A 17,884-nucleotide genomic window follows, 5' to 3' on the forward strand; every position below is an offset into this window, starting at 1 on the left:
TTACCAGAATAATACACAGTCGAATCTCTTACATTTTCTACCGAAACCACACTGCAAAACTTCAGTTAAAGATTAACTAAGTCGAAATGGCTTCCACTATAACAAATTTTCATTTCTTCGACAATATTGTGAGTTTTACAGACATGTACACACTCCTGACATTCCCTGTGCTGATCTTTGAAGTGTCTTTCTAAGTAGTCAGTTTTTATTTCTTTTGTTTGGATCATTCATCGTGGGGATTCTTAGAATCTCTTGACCACATAAGGTCTGCCAGGGATTAGGGGCCTTTGGTTTTCACAGTTTCACTATGACAGTTACTCTTGAGAAGATTAGAGCAGTAGTTTCTCCTTGCTTTCCACCCCACAGTACCATGGCCACATAACCTGACTTAGCTATCTGAGGATGGGCTTCAGCAGAAACAGTTTTCCTATAACCCCACTCTCAGGACTGGGAGAACTGCTGCCTACTTTCAGGTATAATTTTCAGCCACTCCGCACCTGAAGAATAGAGGTTTTCATATGGATTTAAAAGGTATATTTCCTCCATTTGGGTTCCACATACCCACCTGGGGAAGCTCACAAACTAGATGGCTCCCCTACGGTACCAGGTTATTTCTCGCTGCCCAGTACTCGGCGTAGAGTTGTTGGCTGTACGATCATTGTACCAAAGCTCCCCTGGCCAGACTTTAAAATTAACACCCATCTGAAATGACGAAAACATTTCAAGTGTTGATACAATACAATGCCTTGGTGCAGATGAAATATAGAGTACTTTGTACCAATATACTCAGCACTATGCACAAAAAAAAAATTTAAAGAGCTGAGCTGAGTGGCTCAGACAGTAGAAGCACTGGCTTTTTGAGCCCTAGCTGGTGGGTTCAATTCGGACTCAGCCTAATGGCATTTGAATATCCTCAAATATGCCAGCCTGCCTTTGGCAGATTTACCAGAACTTATGTGGGACAAAATTTAAGCTCGTTGGAGTTTCCGGAAACCATAAAAAAAGTTAGTAGGATGTAAAACCAACAACACACAAACAAACAAAATTAATAACAACTACATTTTTCTAGTCTCATTTATATGACAAGCTAGCTACCAGTGTATCACATTCTTTAGGCTATGTTTCTGAGAGAAGGAGGGGCAACATAGTAACTTGATAGCCATCGGTGACTGTGAACTTTCATTCATAAGTGTAATGATCATACAGTGGAGGAAAATTGACATGAAATATACGTAATACTCATCTACAGTGACACTGCAAGTAACAAGCTCTAACAGCTTCATAAAAAAAAAAAAAAAAAACCAGTATTGACTTGAAATCAAGCAGCAAATATTTAAGAATATGCTTAAATACTGTATTTATACTATATTTATTCTAATCTAAAACATGTTTCTTCCCCTAAGCATTAGATTTATTTAATGAGTTTGAGAAATATTGATATATTACAGAACTCTAACTCATTAAATACAGTAAATCTAATGCTTTTTCTAAATCTGAAGTATACAGATTCAAATGTAACAACTGTAGCTCTTCGTACATTGGACAGACTGGACGTAACCTTAATATCAGATACTCTGAACATGTCAACGCCATAAAATATAACAGATTCTCTGCAATAGGACAACACATAAAAGACACTAATCATAATTTCATCAAAATTGAACAGGACATGGAAATACTTAAAATTATTAAAAAAGGCCCCCTTCTAAATACAACTGAAAATTGTTTTATTCACCTTGACCAATACTTCAACGCTAATTTCAATTTAAGCAACATTTCTGAAAAACCCAATATTCTATTCGACTTCCTCATTCTTATTTTCAAAAATGCTAAATTTTCAAATCCATATTCTATTTTCCATGCCTTACACAGTTCCTACCCACGTATTCTACCTCCAATAACCCATCCTCCTGCCCCACCAGAAACTACTACTCCTCCTTTATTTCCCTGTCCTATCTTTTCCTTTCTTTCTTCATTCCATTTCCAGCTATATTAATCATCTCCTACCTAACTCTACTCTATTAAAAAGAAACTTCTATTAACATCTTTGTTTTTTCTCTTCCCCACATTGAACTGTGTATAATATCACTTACGACTCACAATATTACAACATTTAAATTAAAATGTATTCTTTACACCACCTCAAGAACTACTTGAGCTCTTATCTTCAGGAAATCTCACACTGCATAAATTGCATTTATAATTTGTTCTAATATTGCATCTTTTAACATTTTTCTTTTCACAATTGTTTTTTATGTCGACTGTTCTTCATCTCCATCTTCAGGAATCTGACATTCGAGATTCTATAAACATTCATACATATTTCTATCGTAAAATATATTAAACGGTATTGTATGATTTCGAGCCCAACATAGTTTGCAGGCCTGATCCATGAACTATTTTCATCGAGTTTCATAAACACTTACTGTAGAAGCACAGTGCCGGTCAGCACGTATGTTCTGCTGCTCTTCAAGAACTTGCTTCTGGCTTCATCTATGTGGTTGATCCTCGACTTCTTCAGGATTTTAGTGACTTTTAAACATGAAGTGCTAATCCTTAAGTATTATAGTGCATCATTATCTGCATTTGCTATTGTTTTTCTTTGCATTGTTTTTATATTTTATGTGATCGGCTGATGATGACCTGGAACAGTGGTCGAAACAGGTACCGCATGTAATTAACTAGAAATGTAACATTACATTTCTATTTCTACTTGTATTGAATAGATTGATCCATTATATATCTTATTTCAATTAAATTATTTTAACTCATGCCTTATCAATCCATTAGAGTGAAACCTCGTTAGTGCATTCCTCATTAACACGTTTTCCCATTTAGCAAGTCGCAAATTAGATGATGATGATGATGCTTGTTGTTTAAAGGGGCCTAACATTGAGGTCATCGGCCCCTAATGGTACGATATGAAATAACAAAAAATTCAAATTCATCCACTGACCAAAATAAAATTTAAAAAAATATCATGAATGGATGGACATGAACCCTACAAAAAACAAAAACAAACAAACAAACAAACAAACAAACAAACAAACAAACAAACAAACAAACAAACAAACAAAAAAACAAACAAAAACAGTGGATCAGACTCAAAAAGAAGGTAGTTAATTAGAGTATTACTGACCAAGGGACCATTTATAAAGCACAATGATGCTTGATGTCTACAGGGGTGCTAAATTCACGTCTAAGGCCCCACAGAATGGTACATGTCGCGAGTAAAGTAGAACCATAGTATATGCCATTTTGGGGTACTGATCAAAATTAGCGAAGACTCACGGTGGTCCACACAAGATGGTACTACTCACAAGTATTGCAATTCGTACAGGGAACGCAGACCTATGGTGTTTCTCACACAATGGCGCCACTCATAGCCAACGCAAACCGGTAAGGTTCCTCACCTAGGTGTACTAGTCACGGGCGCCGGTATTCCCGTAGTGTTCCTCACATAGTGGGTACTAATCACAGGCAACGCTGATCCACGGTGTCGCTCATATAGCGGTACAACTCACAGGCTACACCCAGACCCGCGGTTTGCTCACATGGGTACAACGCACAGGTACTGGAATCCACCAGGCCAGGCTTTTTACTGCAACTAATCACAAACCTATTTCGTACCAATTCAGTGATACTACTCGCAAGTATATGCAACCCATGGTGTTCCCTGCATGATGGTACGAATCAAGAGTAGTTTCATGGTTCTAATTCAATCATCCCTTGGTCGCACCTTGTGGTCGCCTCTTACGAAAGGCAGGGGATACCGCGGGTGTATTCTACATGTGCGTCCCCCACCCGCAGGGGGTAGTGTGTTTGGTCCGCGAGAGGTGTTTTATTTCCCTCAAGCCCGCCGGCAAGCCAGTTAGGACCCCCCTATCCGCCATCTGGGACGTGCCACGTGGGATAATCACCTCTCCCCCTGCTACGCATGTGTAGCAGGTTCGTGGTCGCAAATTAGAAGTTCCGTTTCTCATCGCATTAAATCTATATAAAAATACCTCGCTTATCACGTCGCGAATTTTCTCTTTTACCGCTTAGTACGATCAAATTTTTCCTAGCCCTAAAAATGTTATTTGTCATCCCTTGTGAAACAAACATGATTTCCAATTTGGGTGTGATCCGTCAGCACAGTTGTGTGATTACGGAAAAAGAGAGCCTATTTGTGCTTGTATTCCGTTCAGAAGTTAGAAATTTATTTTGTGTTGAGTAATACTGTAGTGATTATTTGAAACTGAAAGACTGGAGAATTTTATATCGTGTATTTATTTAGTGGTTGTATTTTTTGTGTATGAATTTTGGAATTATTTAATTAAGATGGTTTGGTTGTTGTGAAAAATTAAAGTAAGATGTAATAATTAGGAAACACACTATACCACACGCGCCAGATTGGGATGGGATGTTTCCGGTTTTATCATATTGCATCAATTATACCACACGCGCCAGATCGGGATGGGATGTTTCCGGTTTTATCATATTGCATCAATTTCGAAGTTTCTGGATGCTACTCGGTGGTCTTTATCAGATTTTATTCCTGGGCCCCTATTAGTCATTATAAAATTAGTTGTGATTGGCGGACAAAGGAAAATACGTATGCTCATTGGTCGTTTTACTATTTCCTAATTTCCGGAGAAGAGCTCATGGGTAACGCCAAGCTCTGCTGAGCGGTCTTTCGGTTTTGACCAGTGCAGGGAAATGTTGCCTTCTGCAGGTGACAGGTCTTCTTGGCCCCTCCAACAGGTAAGCACTTAGTTGTTTTTCATCTTTCAGGTTATATTCAAATGTCGTGTTCTGTTTAATTTCTTTTGTTGGAGCTTACTCGTTTTTTCCTTCAATCATCAAATTTTTCTTAAAATGACTTAGCTTTCCAGCAAGTCATATCAGATTTGTGTTAAGAGACAGTTCCCATTTCTCTGATTTTGTAAATTAGATATTCAACGCCTCTCAATGTAATCGTAATGTGTAAATTTCCCCTTGGGGCTGTCTCATTTATCCCGTTTCATCTTGGAGTATTCACGTTCAGGATGGGTACCCTTTCTCAGAAGTGTTTTTGAGGGGGCTGCCTCCTAAAGGTGCCCTGCACTAGGATAAATATTTTATATGTTGTCTCCCTTTCTTACATGTACATACTTATGACTGTATAATGTTACCTTCCTTTTTCTTTCCATCAGTATTATGTGATTTAAATGTTTCGCCATGAACAGTGGAACATTGTGTGAGATGTTCCAGCCTAAGGTTAAATTACTGAAATTCTACCCTCGAGGTAAATTGTAATTATATTTTAGTAACCATTTTCAATTTTTAAAGGTGTATTTTGTTGATTATTTGCGCTCTAATTTTCTTCTAAACTGTTAAGTAAACTTATTTAATCACCTTTGATTTCGCTTCTTCAACATTGCCAATACCTTTCACCGCCTGGATATGGTTCCCAGTCGCTTCCCAATTATCCTTCCTTAGCCGTCATGTTGGTTAACCTGTTTGTTACTTTTTTCTATGCTTAACGTGCGTATGGTTTCAATTATGCACATAATATTATCATGCCTCTTTGCGTTACTTGTGTTGGTGTGTAACTAGGTTGTTGCACAATGGTAGCAAATATTATTATTATTATTATTATTATTATTATTATTATTTGTAGCCGTTTATACCCGGTGCGGTTACAGAATGGTATTAGAGTTTTGGGTTGTTGGAGAAGGGAAGTTGATGGTGATTATAACATAAGATTTAATTAAAGTATTATCTCACAGTGCCTTTTGGTCAACATGTCTTATGCTATCCTGGTTCCGTTCCATTTGAGGAAGCAGGAATTAGCTTACGAACTTTGCAAAGCCATTGTTGTGTCCTTTTGTTCCTCTGGACCGTCTAATGCTCAGTTAACACGTGTGAAAGCCCAAGTGCAGCATTACGTGGACAGGATTCGCGACCTGTTAGCTCATAATTTATCTGAAAACAAGCGAAACGAGTGGGAGTTGTTATCACAGTTTTCTGGTATTCTCGATGATATTGTTGGCTTGATGAAAGGTAATGCACTGCCTAGCTCCAGTTCGCTAGTTAATGTGTCTGTTCAATATGAAATTTGTGACAGTGACACTATTTCTGTAACAACTGCTTCACAAATTAGTACAGTGCTAACTTGTAATAATGTTCCTCTGCAATCTTCTCCTGCTGTATTTACTAATGCTTCTCTGCCCATGAGTAATAACAGTGGCGCTTCTTGAACACAAGTTGGTATGTCTACCGTTCCTACGGGAACCGTTAATTCTACTGCAACCTTTGGTTGCGACCCAAGTTGTTTCTCTTCCTATTGTGCAAAGATATCCCCGTGTCCAAGTGTCACCTGTATCAAATGCTTCGGTGGTGTCACAAATGTGCAAAAATGTTTCGCAGATGCGAATATCTGTGCCGGTTTCGATGCAATCTAGCTGCAGTCCTAACCTCACTATTTTTTTTTTTTTTTTGCTATTTGCTTTACGTTGCACCGACACAGATATGTCTTATGGCGACGATGGGATAGGAAAGGCCTAGGAATTGGGAGGTACAGCCCCAGCATTTGCCTGATGTGAGAATGGGAAACCACGGAAAACCATCTTCAGGGCTGCCGACAGTGGGGCTTGAACCCACTATCTCCTGATTACTGGACACTGGCCGCACTTAAGCGACTGCAGCTATCGAATTTAAAGATAAAAACTTCATTGTTCCGTATTGAAATTATTGATGTTAAAAATTAAATAATTCAATACTTAAGTATTGAATAGGTTGAACCTCCTTTTCAATTATGCAGCTATCGAACTCGATAACCCCACTTTTAGTACACCCACCCTTTCCCAGGGGCGTTCAAATCAAGATTTCTATACAACTGTGATGCCTTCTCATAACCAATCCAGTGTTGTTCAGGTATCTACTACACCTGCTGCTTCTCCAATTGTTTCAAATTTACCTCTCCCATTAACTGCTATATATATGGGTGTATCCAAGAACACCGCTAATTCAATTGACGAAATCATTGTCTTTCTATGTTTTTTGGTTGAATTTAAAGATCAGGGTATAGTGATTCCTTAAGTACTGACAATTTCTTCCAATTCTTATATCCACATGTATCTGGAGCTCTTTCTGAGCATATCATAAGAGCCATTTCTGAAAAGTGGACAGTTGACCAATTTCATGCGCATGTGCTTGAGATCTTTATTCCTTCCTGTGCTTTGTCTTCTTTGGTGCAGAAGTATTATTTTCATGTACAGCATTTGAACGAAACATTGTCTGAATACATTTAGGACATTAAGTTCAATGCTCAACTATTCTGAGTCTCAAATGGTTGCTGGCATTGTTGAGGGTCTTGCACCAAATTATAGGTCGTATCTTGCTCTGTCACCACGACCCGCTATGTTCGCTCAGTTGGAAGCTATCACTGTTTCTGTTGAAGGCATTACGTATGCCGACTAGTTACGCGTTGCGTTAGCTCCTCCTCTTATGAGCATGTCTCCTCAGGTCACTAGTACCGTTTCTACTTCTTCCAAGCCTCGTAATTCGCGTGCATGCTATAGTTGTGGTTCCACTGATCATTTCCAGAGGAATTGTCCTAAGATTGGGCCCTTAGGCAATTCAAAACCTGTTGTGTGTGGTCAACTTCAAAATTTCCAAAGGAATTGTCCTAAGATTGAGCCCTTAGGCAATTCAAATCCTAACGTGAGTAGAGTTTCTTCCTCGACTAATTCTTGCAGATACTGTGGGTCAAATAGACACTTTTCTAGACAGTGTCCTCGCAATTCTTCTGGGTCTGGGCGTTCTGGTAATGGCAATTTAAGATGACTAACCGCCAATTCTTGTGCCAAACCTTATAGCGTACCTTCATGTTTCGTCTGTTATCGCTGTCAGATGAAGACTTACCCGAACCTGTAGCTAATTATAAGCCTCAGTCTGATCCTAATGTCAATTTTCCACAATCTTGTGGTATTTCTGCTATTCCTCCATGTAAATTACCTTATATATGTCTAGAAGTGAACAATGAACCTGTTTGTGCTTTAGTTGATTCTGGAAATAACCTCACCTTGATGAGCGAAAATTGGTATAACTCTGTAAAATCTGTTTGTGAGTTCCCTGCCTTAAAACCTGTGTCTTTAACCTGCCATACGGCAAATTCTAATTCCTTGAATGTGATTGGAAGTCTAAATGCCAAAATTAGAACACGTAATTTCACATGGAAAGTGCCTGTTAGCTAGTGGCGAAAGATTTATCTTGTTCTTTCATTCTCGGTGCAAATTTTATTGCCAAAACTGGTATGATTTTGGATCTTCAATACAATGAATTCCAGTTTAAATTTTCCATTAGGATCTTTAAATTGTGTAACCGTTCTCCTATCCTTCCTTATCATGTCAATGCTGTCTCTGAGAACACAAGTGAACCAAAAGCTTTTGACTTTAATCATTTGCCTGATGACCAGGCCAACCAACTTAGGAATCTATGTGATAAATTTCCTGATGTGTTCACAGACAAGTTAGGTGTGACCAATGTTTTGGAGTATAAAATTGAAGTAACTGACGATGTACCTGTTCGTTTTCCTCCGTATCGGTTGTCGCCTCCGAAGATGAAAGCCCTTAAGGCTATCAACGACCAAATGCTTGCTGACAGTGTAATACGTCCCTGTAAATCTGCGTACTCTTCTCCCATATTTCTGGTCCCTAAACCACAGGGTAGTTTTCGGCATGTAATTGACTACAGAATGTTGAATAAGAGAGTCGTGCTTCAATCCGTTCCTCTTCCTGACTTACACTCTTGTTTCTCTTGGTTTGCTAATGCCAAAATTTTTACCACTTTCGATTTGAATTAGGTGTATTATCAGATACCTATTGCTGAGGAATCCAAGCATCTCACGGCTTTTGCCACTGACTGGAACCTCTATGAATTTCAAAGAATATCATTTGGATTGGCCATGGGAGCTGCCATCCTCACTCGGCTGCTGGATAACGTGTTGTCAGACATTAAATTCAAATTTGTTTACAATTATTTGGATGATTTGGTAATATTTAGCAAAACTCTTGAAGAGCACCTTGTTCATCTCAATGAAGTCCTTGCAAGACTCCGTAAAGCAGGACTAACCTTTAAGGCTAGCAAAGTCATTTTTGCACAGCCTCAGATGTCCTTCCTAGGGCATATCGTGTCCGAGAAAGGTGTTTCTGTTGACCAATCTCGTCCTGCAGCTATTCAAAATTTTCCAACTCTAAAGATGTCAAGGCTGTTGCTAGGTTCGTTGGCATGGTTAATTTCTTCCGTAAATTCATCCCCAATTTCGCTGAAAGAGCAGCCCCATTAAACGCCTTGAGGAGAAAAGATGATAAATTTGAGTGGGGTGATGCCCAACTTGAAGCTTTCTATGATCTGAAATCTGCATTATGTAACGCTCCTGTGCTGGCGATGCCAGATTTTTCTAAACGTTTCATTCTCCAAACCGATGCCTCATCTACAGGTATATCTGGTGTTCTCCTTCAGGAATTTGAAGTTGGACGTCATCCTATTTCTTATGCTTCCTGTAGTCTAAATCCTGCTGAATGCAACTATTCTATATATGAACTGGAAGCCTTAGCTGGCGTTTTCTCTTTGGAAAAATTTAGAATGTATCGTGAACATCTGCCTTTTGATCTTGAAACGGATAGGCAGGTGTTGAGTTGGGTACTGGCCAAGCCAAGAAGAACAGGTTGTCTTGCGTGTTGGGCAGTATGCATCTCAGCTTTTTAATTTGAAGCTCGTCACATTCGTGGAACTCAAAATGTTGTTGCTGACATCTTGCGCGTTGGGCAGTATGCATCTCAGCTTTTTAATTTGAAACTCGTCACATTCGTGGAACTCAAAATGTTGTTGCTGACAGTCTCAGTAGGATGTTCTACCCTGGCAGTTCTGATCCTCAATCAGAGCCTGCTGATCCCTCTCCTGAACAAGTTTCGGCCTTTGTTAATGTAGCTTTGACCTATTCCCCTGTCCTTTTCAAAGATATTTCTAAACATCAGGAAGACGATCCTGAATTGAAGGGTATTATTGACAGGATTAAGTCTGGTGAACATGTCAAACCATATGTCATCAAAAATGGTGTTCTGTGTTGTCCTGCTCATGGTCGCAGAGACCCCAAAATTGTTGTTCCAGCTAATTTAGTACCTGCTCTTTTAAAATATTTTCATGAATCCCCTGTCGGCAGACACCTTGGTGTATTCAAAACTAGAGAGGAAATTCGTTAAGCATTTCATTTAGAAATCTATGGATGGTCAAATTCGCACCATTGTCAAATCTTGTAAAACTTGTAACATTAGTAAACCTGCGCCTAATACCCGCCTTGGTCTGTTGTCATCTGAGCAAGCTTCTCGCCCGATGGAGAGCCTATTTATAGACTACATCGGTCCCTTCCCGCGATCACAGACCGGCCATCGTTTCATACTTGTGGGTGTTAATGTGTTCTCGCATTTTACATGGCTGTTTCCTACTCGCATGGCTAATGCTAGTACTACCATTTCTTGCTGGAAACAGATCTTTGCTTCATTCGGACCATGTCAATTTTTGGTGAGTGATAATGCTAGAGATTTTACATCTATGCAATTCTGTAATTTCTGTTTTGACCTATCTATTTCTCATGTGACTACACCTTATTATCCCAGGCCTAATTATGCAGAAAAAGTCATCCGGAATCTAAGATCTGCTCTTACTGCATACCATGCTTCTGACCACTCCAAGAGGGATTCTTCACTTAATTGGCTATCATTTGCTTTCAATACTGCTGTTCATGAAAGTCATAAGCAAACTTCTGCTTCGCTGATGCTGGCATTCACCCCTAATTCTCCACTTTCTAATCTATTGTCCATTAACGATCTTCTGCCTGATGTCGCTAATCCAGAAATGATCCGTGCTGCTTGGCATCATGCGCGTAAAAATTTGAAGGTTTATTACGCTAAAGTTCAACATAACTATAATCACGGGCGAAGACCGCACAATCTGTCTGTGGGTGACCAGGTCTATGTAAAGACTCATCCCATTAGTAGTGTTGTGGACCAAGTAATTAGTAAGTTATCCCCCAGATTTCGAGGTCCCTGCACGATTTTGAAATTTTTAATCCCTGTGTCATTGTTAGTCAGTGATCCTGAAAGAAAAAGGATAAGTTGTGTGCATTTATCGCAAGTAAAAATTCCCTAGTTATGAGATAATACTTTGGGAACTATTTTTGTTTTGGGGTAGTTATAAGGAATTAGTTGTAAGCAAATTCTAATTAATTGTTGCGCAGCATTTTTTAGGGTTTTGTAGTTAATAATATAGTTAAGTCACCTTAGTTGTAATGGGAATGGTCAATTATGATCAGGTTAGGTATAATTAAGTATGTATTTTGGGTGGAATTAAGATCTTCATAACTAGGAATTGTAGTAAAACAAAATAATTTTGGAATTACTTTTGGAATCAGGGTAAACTCCGGTAGAATTTTTGAGTTTCTTTTAACCATTTTCTAAATTTTATCTTGAAGTTATCTATAGTGCTTGCCTAAAGGGGGGGGGGGGGGGTAAGGTAGTCCCAAACCTGTGGAGGAACCTCCCAAATGAAGGTCGTGGCGACACCGGTTGGGTACCTCCAAGCTATTGTCCACGAGGGTGGCTTTAGCTTCTGAAATTCCCTGTCTGCTGAGGATAAATTTATGTTGCAGTGGCCGGAAGGGAGATGCAATCCCCGTTTCTTCTGTTGCCTAGAGGAGAGGTGCGTTATGTCTTGGGCCCTGCCGTTCTGCACCGCAACCCAGTGACCAGATGTCCAGGTGACAACTACTGTTCCTGCCCGACAACCGGAACTACTGTTCCTGCCTGACAACCGGACGTGCCTGGTTAAGGGGCACCATGCACATGGTGGTGACTATGGTCCTACACCAAGGATCCTTATGACTACATATTTTCCGGACAGAAACTGACGTGGCCGTTTGTGGCACGCAATATCGACATACATTTTTGGACATGTCAATCAAAAGCGCAACCTTGTAACCAGATATTCTAATGACGCCAGTCGTGCTAGACTGCGCTCGGTTATGGAGGAGCCATGTAACAACGTGTTGGTGAACTCAGTTTGAACTGCTATAATATGGAAGCTGAAGACATCAGCCGAGTCGTCAGTCACATAATCAGAAAAAACTAGTGGTGTTATCGTGTAAATAAGGAAACAGCCTCAAAACTCAATGCCAGAAGATATTCTTTTCTTATTTTGTTTTCCATGATGCATTTTTATTTCCAGGGGACATTTAAGTTTTTTTAAAAAGAAAATAATTCAGTGTTGGTGCTTGATGGACACAAAAGAACAGTTTGAATTTTTTGATCCCTTCACAGTGTATATTTTATGTCCTTTCTCTTTCAGTGAATATTGATTGTTTTAAAAAATTGTGCAGAACTAGACTGCTAATAAAGTGAATCAAATTTTTTTTATATGGAGCGATGCTCCAAGTTGGGGGGGGAGAATGTAGTGATTATTTGAAATTGAAAGATTGGGGAATTTTATATCGTGTATTTATTTAGGGGTTGTATTTTTTGTGTATGAATTTTGGAATTATTTAATTAAGATGGTTTGGTTGTTGTGAAAAATTAAAGTAAGATGTAATAATTAGGAAACACACTATACCACACGCGCCAGATCGGGATGGGGTGTTTCCGGTTCCATCATATTGCATCAATTTCGACGTTTCTGGATGCCACTCGGTGGTCCTTATCAGATTTTATTCCTGGGCCCCTATTGGTCATTATAAAATTAGTTGTGATTGGCGGACAAAGGAAAATACGTATGCTCATTGGTCGTTTTACTATTTCCTAATTTCCGGAGAAGAGCTCATGGGTAACACCAAGCTCTGTTGAGCACTTTCGGTTTTGACCAGTGCAGGAAAAGGTTGCCTTCTGCAGGTGACGGGTCTTCTTGGCCCCTCCAACAGGTAAGCACTTCGTTGTTTTCCATCCTTCAGGTTATCTTCAAATGTAGTGTTCCTTTTAACGTCTTTTGCCGGAGATAACTAGTTTTTTTCCTTCAATCGTCAAATTTTTCTTAAAATGACTTAGCCTTCCGGCAAGTCAATACAGATTTGTGTTAAGAGACAGTTCCCATTTCTCTGATTTTGTAAATTAGATATTCAACGCCTCTCAATGTAATCGTAATGTGTAAATTTCCCCTTGGGGCTGTCTCATTTATCCCGTTTCATCTTGGAGTATTCACGTTTAGGATGGGTACCCTTTCTCAGAAATGAGGGGGCTGCCTACTGAAGGTGCTGTGTGCCAAGATTATCTTTTAAAGATTGTATTTTCTTTCTAACGTGTATCCTCATGATTGTATAATGTTATTCCGTATCATCTTAGAGTATTTACATTTAGGACGGGCACCCTTTCTCAGAAGTGTTTTTTGAGGGGGCTGCCTCCTAAAGGTGCCCTGCACTAGGATAAATATTTTATATGTTGTTTCCCTTTCTTACATGTACATACTTATGACTGTATAATGTTACCTTCCTTTTTCTTTCCATCAGTATTATGTATTTAAAATGTTTCGCCATGAACAGTGGAACACTGTGTGAGATGTTCCGGCCTAAGGTTAAATTACTGAAATCTACCCTCGGGGTAAATTGTAATTATTTTTCAGTAACCATTTCCAATTTTTAAAGGTGTATTTTGTTGATATTTGTGCTCTAATTTTTTTCTAAATTGTTAAGTAAAACGTATTTAATTGGAATCACCTTTGATTTCGCTTCTTCAACATTGCCAATACCTTTCACCGCCTGGATATGGTTCCCAGTCACTTCCCAATTATTCTTCCTTAGCCGTCATGTGGGTTAACCTGTTTGTTACTGTTTTCTGTGCTTAACGTGCGCATGGTTTCAATTTCGTAGATGTTATGATTATTATTACTATTATTATTATTATTATTATTATTATTATTATTATTATTATTATTATTATTATGTCTCTTTGCGTTCATTTGTGTTGGTGTGTAACAAGGTGGTTGCACAATGGTAGCAATTATTATTATTATTATTATTACTTGTAGCCATTTATACCTGGTGCGGTTAGAAGTACATGAAGTATTTTCACGTGATATGGTAGCCTATATGTGGATTAGGAACATAATCGTGTGAAATTGACTAGTGTGGTGCATATCTGTTTTGTGATAGCCTAGGTATGGATATGGAAAAAGTGAAATTCCTTTCTAATGAAGAAAACATTAAAATCTTTCAGAAAGGTGACTGGCATCCGTATTGTTAAGTGCGCAGAGGTCGCGAATGTTGAACGTGCACCTGAGTTTCGACTTGATCGATTCGACTTAGTCAAAATTTTTCAATATGGCGGCCAAAGTTATTTGTTGCAGTCGCACATGGCCAAGTATAACCTCCAATTCATTGTCCAAGAGTGTGACCAGATTTGTTTTAGAAAGAGTGATCTGCAATAATACTTGGGATATTTTTATTGGCCCCCGTGCATAGTTTTCATATTTGTTGTTTGGTGTTTTTCACACCGTTCGGTGCACTTGATGTTTTATATGTCCCAGCAGAAAAGGTTTTCATATTTGTTCTCTCGTGTTTTTCACACCTTTTATTACTTTCCTCTCATCTTGAGAAGTGATAGATATAGTTTTCTCTGTACCCCAGATACACAATGTAAAATGCCTTGATGTCGGAAAAAATCATATCTAGTGTTTCCATATCCCTCAGTAGTAAGTTTTCTCGCTTAACACGTTCATTTTTGTTGTCCCCTGCAGAAACGTCTTAACAAGGTTTTACTTTAATATGATTTTATATCCGATGTATTTTGTGAAATATTCTTGCTGACGATGTCCCTTAAGAGAAGAAACATGTTCTAGAGCAAAATAGATATGTATTGAATAGGAGGACTGCTTAAATACAATATTTAAGTACCGTATTTGCACGAATAATCCCGGCATATTAAAAAAAAAATCTGACGCATGAAATTGGGGTGCAAGTTTTATTTGCGTCAATGTTGGCATTTTTTCCAAAATGAGCCCTCCTAAAGTTAAGGTGCGGGGATTACAAGGTGGCGAGGATTATTCGCGTAAATACGGTATATTCTTAAATATTTGCTACTTGACCATGTACAGTAAGTCTCTCTCATCCGTCAGCCGGAGGACGCGAAGATCCTGCCTTCCTGCCAATAACTCATCCCTCCCCCCATCCCTACGGCATAACAACAAGCACGGCGATTCCCTCAGTTTCTGAGTTGGGCTCTGAGCAAACAATGTTTAACAAGTGGGATGTATCGCTCCAACTGTTCTCGAGTTATGTGTTAATTCGGGGTATAGTTCTCATAATGCCTCCACATGTGTACACAGTACAGGAAAGGGTACTTATATGCAATAGTTACATGAAAACAGTGTCTGCAGTGAAGTTGTTAGACTATTTATAATACAATTTCCAGGTGTATGCTATCCACATCAAGATACTGTCTGGAAACTTGTAAACAAATTGAGAGGAATGGGCTCTTTACTCAATAAGAAGCAAAGGGTAAAAACACGTGTGTTTAATGAGAAGAGAGTAAACAAAATCACAGAAAAATCAGAACATACATTAACAAAATCCCTATGATGACTTGGACAAGAAATCGGAGTTTTGAAGAGCTCAGCATGGCGAGCTACAAAACATATCAGGAAAGAAATAGCCTCAATTATGGAAGACGAACTCATGCGTGTGAATCAGAGTTACCTAACACAATGCCAAAAATGAGTGACTATAGGAGATGATGATTTCCAATATTTCATGTCATGACGTACGTGCTTATTTTCATAATTTTAGTCGTTATGTCATGCATGGACAAAGTGAGGGAAGTGCCATGCTTGTTGTTATGCCACAGAGCGGTGAGTGATGAGTCAACGGCAGGCACTACTAACCTGCCGTCCAACCGATGAGAGAAACTCACAGAAAGTTCATGGTTAAGAACACAAATAAGAGAGCTACTTCTTATAATTATGAAGAAGCAAATTTTCTCTACCTTGAAATGGGGAAAAAATGATGAGAGGTATACTGAATAACTATAGTGTTCTCCATACATAAAGTAACTACTGAAGTTGGTAGTGAATATAGTAATGGGCTAGTATTCAAAACTGTCACCTTCTCACAATCTTTACAGAGGCACAGTCACTGTGATAACACAAGCATTCATTTTTACTGGTAATATGAATCTCTCATGTTAAAACATACTTCTAAAGATCTATTGACGTCAGAAAAGTTGGATGGCGCAGCCACGCGGTAGAATGTTGAAGCTGCAACATAGTGACTGGTGAGGTATATTTACATGGCGAAGCATTGACGTCGTGATGGAAACAGAAAGAAAATTGTCAAATTTGAGGAGGTACTGCTCTGTATAAGGTTGCAAATCATATAAAACGGATGCGAAATCTGGTCACTACTTTCCTGTACAAAAAGTTCAGAGAGAAAGATGGGTTTCCGCGCTGTCAATTGGAAAACGCGTTGCGCGATACATGGCAGTGCGCAGTCTGCATTCTCGTGAAGACGACTTCTTTCCACAGCGTAGGTACCGGTACTGTGTATTGTACTCATTGATAGTTATTATCTCTAATTTGTATTCACAAAGATTTAGCTACATCAAAAATACTGATAAACTTGTAGCCTAATACTTCTGTGCCGCACATAGAATGTAATCCGCTCTTTGTAAACTTCTTCATATGTGTAACAGCAGACAGTAAATTAACTATCTACATGTGAGTAATATCTTTAACTGATAGTAATTAAGCACTGAATTCAAATTGCCTATATAATACTTCTATCAATGAAAGAAAATATGTAGTATTTTGCCGTCACAAATTAGCTTTTTTTGCTATTTGTTTTACGTTACACCGACACAGAGAGGTCTTATGGCGACGATGTGACGGGAAAGGTCTAGGAATGGGAAGGAAGCGGCCGTGGCCTTAATTAAGGTACAGCCCCAGCATTTGCCTGGTGAGAAAATGGGATACCACGGAAAACCATCTTCAGGGCTGCCGACAGTGGGGTTCGAACCCACTATCTCCCGGATGCGAGCTCACAGCTGCACGCTCCTAACCGCACGGCCAACTCGCCCGGTCATCATAAATTAGAAGCCATAACCTAATTATTTGGTAGAACTGGACAAACCAAGTATTCTTCAACCCCAAACAGCTGTGACTGTCGAGGTTATAGTACTCTTAAATTATAATTTTCCAACTTTGCTCTGCATATTCTGTAGGTAGTTATAATTTTTTTATACTTATTATTGTCGGTTCTAAGTTCTAACTTTTGTGCTGATGGTAAAAATGGAAGAACATTTAAGTTTATGTGGGCTGTTCCAACACAAGCCTGTATAAAGCCTAGGATTTATTTGCTTTACAACATTTACTTAGTAGAATTATTATTTACTTTCTTCCCCAAGATTACAGTTTACAAAACAGGTAACTCCCCCGTCACCTGGCTAAGAAATTACTCCATAACCTCTAATAGTGGAAAATTACAGTAGCTTAACTGTTAAGGTGAATTAGCGTGTCAGCGGTAACATTTCTCTGACAAACCCGCTTTACATATACAGTTGCACTTCACATTTTCACCCCCTTGTTCAAGACAACATTAACTTGGTGCGGTTTTGAATCGATGTGGGATGATTGTAAACACAACCAGTTTCATCTTCTGTTTCAAACTTTTTACCTACACATATCAAGTAATTACGCTTGAATATTTCTTCCCCTTCCACTAATGGACGCATGAAATCTCCGACAACTCTCAACAGTTGCGCATACGACACCAAAGACAATTTGAACACTTAATAAATCCTACAGACGCACACCCGATCACTGTCGTGTTTACATCCCGTCACTATCTCGCCGTCATATTGGAAACAGCTGACAGTAAGCTCCTCCC

The 17,884-nt window shown here is 39.0% G+C and overlaps 1 protein-coding gene across 3 annotated transcripts in view; it reads right to left on the reverse strand.

Moving 5' to 3' along the window:
- The window catches only part of mahj (LisH and WD40 domain-containing protein mahjong), a 460,349-nt gene that overhangs the window by 145,992 nt on the left and 296,473 nt on the right, over positions 1 to 17,884 (reverse strand). The window lies entirely within an intron of this gene.

Source organism: Anabrus simplex, chromosome 1 (assembly GCF_040414725.1).
Source record: "Anabrus simplex isolate iqAnaSimp1 chromosome 1, ASM4041472v1, whole genome shotgun sequence".
Lineage (NCBI taxonomy): Eukaryota > Metazoa > Arthropoda > Insecta > Orthoptera > Tettigoniidae > Anabrus > Anabrus simplex.